Consider the following 5675-nt stretch of genomic DNA (forward strand, 5'->3'; position numbering starts at 1 on the left):
AGGTTGAGTGTGGATCTGGTGATATGCAGTCTTCTAGGATCCTTAGACTGATGGTCACATTGCTCTTTTATGTAGTAGCTGCTTGGTATGAATGTGTCATCTTGTACTAAAGATTAAATGCCATCATGTGTGTGTATGCGCTTTTTGCCTACATAAAAAATCCAGTTCTGCTCCACTGTAATTTAGAAAGATGCAACATGTTAACACATCAGAAAGACTGGAGAAGACAAAAACAAGAAAGAAAGGTTAAAGCTCCCAGGAGAGGTTCTTTTTATTTTTAAATATTTAGGTATATAACCACGTCAGCTGTCACATTAATGTCTTGGTTTTCTTTTCTTCAGTTGTAATCATGAGACTAGCAGAGAGAGCATACAAGCATAGCTAACATTAGCTGTGGAATATTAGCTGAAGATGTGGGGTAGGGGAGAGATTTAGAGGACAATCCATTCATTGACATTTAGTTCTGTTCTTCCCAAGGTACCATTTTGTGTTGGGTATATCTCATTTCCCTTATTTCAGAAACAAAGAATAGGGTTTTCTTTTTAGTATTTGATCTACTGTTGCATTTGATGTAACAAATCAGAGTTATTTTCAATTAACTCAAACATCTATCAGGGAAGTCAGGTACTTCTGTGCTCCCCTTTACTGTTTCCAACAGATTCAGATACATACATTTTCTCAAAGGTCCCGAATAGAATCCTACAGTATTCATATGAGTTCTTTAGATCATACCGCCAACAAATTGTAGCTAATTTACCTCTTTTTTATAGACACCCAGCGTCAACCCTTAATTTAAGAGGGGACATCCTATTTTATTCATCCGAAGTTCACAAACAACCTTCCTGATGATTAATGCTGGATGCAGGCTTGTCTACACATGGAGTCATTCTGGAATAGCTACTGTGCTTTAAATTCACATCCTATCTTAATCCAAATTGACTTTCAAGAGCAGACAAGCCCGGAGACAAGCTTATAAACAGAAGAGGTAGGAAGGGAGAGAGACACACATATAGAAGAGTGGAAGAATATGTACATAGTGGGAGAAAGAAGAGATTATACATCAATTAAAATGAGTGCTCCTTTTGTAACCCACACACCTTCTGGGTGTGGTGTTCTGTCCTATCTAGTGGCACCGAAACCACTTAGAGAGATATTAATGAGTTTGCTCTACAGCCTTAGCTAACAGGCATTTGGCTTTTAGCTCATGCAATAGGCTCCAGAAGGCCCCAGTTTGATTTCACCTGCTGACCAGGGTCTGTCGGCATTACACTTGCATTTATACTACTATATTGTTTATACTTTATTTCCAAACTCCAATTATATAAAGGCTCCATATAATTAAGAATGCACTACCAGAGACATAAATATCAGTCTTTTACAAAGTAGTATGCAAGTGAAAGTTGTTTCTTTTTCAAAGATACAATAGTGTCTCAGGTTGTTTATATAAAATGCCACAAAGATTTGACACAAGTTAAGGCTACACGTAACCTGTAGCTCTGTAAGACAGAAGCACGTTTGTGACATGTATTTTAAAAGTCTGAGTGATCACTTTTCAGATCTTTATGTGACTGACAAGAGAATGCTGACTTGAGAAATGTCAGAAGGGGCATGGGTGCTTCTTCTGTTTAGCTACCCAACTCACTAGGACTCTCAGTCTCTAGAACACAGAATGCAGAAAAGTGTTTAATTTTAGATGGTGAATTCTGATAAAAGAGCAGCGATGGCAGGATTATCTAACCAGCAGAAAATGGACTTTAATTTTTTTTAAAAGGTATCTGCAATGCCTCTCTATTACCATAACATCCCTTCCATAATACAAATAAAAATTTTCAGGGTTTCTAGCTCAGTGTTGTTTGACGATTGTCTCATTATTATTTGCGTAAGTCATATAAAGAATGGTACTCCCATATAGAAGAACTGAAAATACTGAAACTGTTCAAACATTAATGAGAGCTGCAAGTTACTGGTGGTTATTAGGGCATCATCCTATATAAATATATTTCTATAGAGCAGGCTTTATTTGTGGTGTGATGCTATAGTCAAAATGTGTAATATGATCTTTGGATGGGAATATAAATGGATAAATGGGAATATCAAGTAGCAATAGGGAGGTTAATTATCCCTGTCTATGGGATTGATGAAACCACTACTGGAAAAATGCAGAGGGTTCAGCAAAAAGCCACAAGAATGACTGAAGGACTTTGGAAAATGCATCTGCAGACTGAATTGCAGAATCAATTTTTAAGCGGATTTCTTCCAAGAGGGTATCCCATATGATATAATGCGGACGAGTCTGGTAAAAACTAGTAAAAGGACTACTATATGAAACATTGGATTCCCCCCAAAGTCCATTTATTGTGTGCATCTTCCAATGCCAAGAACATTATTCCTACATGATACAGGAAGGGGAGTGAAACCACAACACAAATCAAAGTAGTGTGGGTCTTCTTTCTCTGCCCTCCAATCAGCTTTTGAAAGTTCCATACAATTATTTTCTCACTTTCCATTTATGTCTCTTTGGGCCCAAGGGCAAGTAACTGAAGGAGTAGTCTGTGTTGAAAAGGAGAGAGGTGACTGGATAGTACTAACTAGCATGGGTAATTTGAAAGAATTATACACCAACTTTTTTTTTTTTTGATAGGCTCCTTTTCTTGTTGTATTATACAGCAAGATTTAACTTCAGAAATTTGCTGAAAAGAATGTTTATGTTTCAATTTTAATTGAAATAGAGCAGAATCCTTTATTAAAAGGGATGTGCCTCCAGTTCTCAATTGAGTTACGGAATGAAATGCACTGTTTACTTTAAATCTCTCCAGTTTATCTAACAGGAGATCTTGAAGTTAAAAAAGGGGGCTAGGAGACCATTTGTCAAGCCATATTGTAGGCAGTACTGTGAAATACAATTTTGCTGCTAGAGTAATAAGAAAACTATTTCTAATCTCAAACTACTAGAGAGATTTAATAAGGACATTTTGGGTGCAATAAACTAAGTTTATGGCAGTATTATAGGTAACAGGCATCACAAGCAGAACCCATCCATAAACAGCATGTTGTATAATTGTTTTAGAATACTTCAGATGTCCTCAAGATACAGAGCTACCTTTATTAAAGTAGAAATATTTCAGATACAGGTTTATTATTATCTTGCTTGATATTCTTGGGCATGCACCCAATACCCAGTCATATTCTAATCTAGCTTTTACTTGTTCCTCCCCCCTATAATTCTATAGTAGATGGTGGGATTTGTCTGTACTCATCATTTAGTTTATTGTTTATATAGTGTTTTCCATCCTGAAATATGCCACAGGATTTCTACCTATAATCAAGAATTCACCTCTTACTTGCAGCAACTCTTTTAGCATTAGCACAAAACACTATACACAACAGTTTAGAACATGAAATGAAGACTACTATATCCAATTGACACTGCATGAAGAAGGCACATAGGCAGAATGTAATTATCCAAAACAGAATGCCAATGTTAACTATACAGCTTCTGCAGCAAGTTTCACAGGTCAGGAATTTGGTTTTACATCTCATGTGAAAGACAAGCAATTCTAGCCATACAATACCATGCAGGGATATTGGTTATGTGCTAGCCCAGAGGGAATAGTGCCACCTACAGAATCACCAGTATTATTTCCCATAGCATAACTTCAGGTTTCAGAGTAGCAGCCGTGTTAGTCTGTATTCGCAAAAAGAAAAGGAGTACTTGTGGCACCTTAGAGACTAACAAATTTATTAGAGCATAAGTTTTCATGAGCTACAGCTCACTTCATCGGATGCATTTGGTGGAAAAAACAGAGGAGAGATTTATATACACACACACAGAGAACATGAAACAATGGGTTTATCATACACACTGTAAGGAGAGTGATCACTTAAGATAAGCCATCACCAGCAGCGGGGGGGGGGGGGGGGAAAGGAGGAAAACCTTTCATGGTGACAAGCAGGTAGGCTAATTCCAGCAGTTAACAAGAATATCAGAGGAACAGTGGGGGGTGGGGTGGGGGGGAGAAATACCATGGGGAAATAGTTTTACTTTGTGTAATGACTCATCCATTCCCAGTCTCTATTCAAGCCTAAGTTAATTGTATCCAGTTTGGCTTATCTTAAGTGATCACTCTCCTTACAGTGTGTATGATAAACCCATTGTTTCATGTTCTCGGTGTGTGTGTGTGTATATAAATCTCTCCTCTGTTTTTTCCACCAAATGCATCCGATGAAGTGAGCTGTAGCTCACGAAAGCTTATGCTCTAATAAATTTGTTAGTCTCTAAGGTGCCACAAGTACTCCTTTTCTTTTTGCATAGCATAACTTGTTAACTGTGCAGGAACTCCAGCTATTTTCTGTATTACGATATGGTTGAACCACTACAATGGTATGGATGTTTAACAGCTGAAGAGCACATCAGTTTGAGAAGCAGAATAATTAAATGCACAGTGTGACAAAGTTCCTCCTCTGCCTTGGTGGGTCCTGCGCTTATTGGCAGATTTGCTCACTTCAGAGATTCACGGTAGCCCTCAGTTTGGCCACTCTTGCTAGTGGCTCAAACCTGCCGCCCACTCAGCTAACCTCATCACTGGCCAGCATGGGGGAAACAGAGACCAATCCCCATGGTCTCTGTGTCCCACCTAGTGGGTCGGGGACAGGTCAGATCCCTTTCCAATTTAGACCTTCCCTTCTGGTGTTTCTCACAGACCAGGTTCAACTCCTCCTGTGTCCAATCAGGAGTTGAGGGGAACCCAAGCCCACCCTCCACACCAGATTCCAGCCCAGGGTCCTGTGGATAGCAGCTGTCCTGTGGATGACAGCTACAACTTCCTGGGCTACTTCCCCATTGCCTCCCCCCCCCCTTTACCCTACCTGCAAGATCTTCCTCCTGAAGCCTAATCACACTCAAACTCTTTACTCCTCTAACAGCATACCTTCTCACTTCCTGCTCCTGGCCTACACCCCTACTAACTGATGGGAGGTCCTTCTTAAACCAGGTGTCCTGATTAGCCTGCCTGCCATAATTGAATCTAGAAAGTTCTTAATTGGCTCCAGGTGTCTTGATTAGCTTGCCTGTCTTAATTGGTTCTGGCAGGTTCCTGATTGCTCTAGGGCAACCCCTGCCCTGGTCACTCAGGGGACAGAAAACTGTTCATCCAGTGGCCAATATACTTGCCTTCTCCCAGACTCATGTATCCCACTGGTCTGGGTCTGTCACAACAGTAACATGAATTCCCCAGGGTGACCGTGATTAAAAACTACTAATGGATGTTATTTCTATTCTCTGCCTACTCAATGTTATTCAGGTTTAACAGATTCTTTCTAGCAGCAACAGGCACTTGTACTGACATAAGCAGTGTATTAAATAGTTTATGTTGCACTCTCTATCAGTACCTGGCCTAGGCCAGGGAAGATAATGATCCAACTAGTGGACCAAATTTGGTGATGAATCCTGGTCATGTGCCACCTGAGGCATGTTGCACATATGCTAAGAGGAAGAAAGAACCACTGCCACACTTTCGTAAACTTTCTTTTTAATCCTAAAAACCTCAAAGAGGTGTCGTGGCCTTTCTGCATGTACTGAGCATTAGGATAATTGTTTATTAAGAGAAACCATCTCCTTTGTTGTGGGTCTGGTCCTTTGGCCTAATTAATTTAGTTGGATTATAGTCCAGTGTCTG

This window comes from Dermochelys coriacea, chromosome 6 (genome assembly GCF_009764565.3).
Source record: "Dermochelys coriacea isolate rDerCor1 chromosome 6, rDerCor1.pri.v4, whole genome shotgun sequence".
In the NCBI taxonomy this organism is placed as follows: Eukaryota; Metazoa; Chordata; order Testudines; family Dermochelyidae; genus Dermochelys; species Dermochelys coriacea.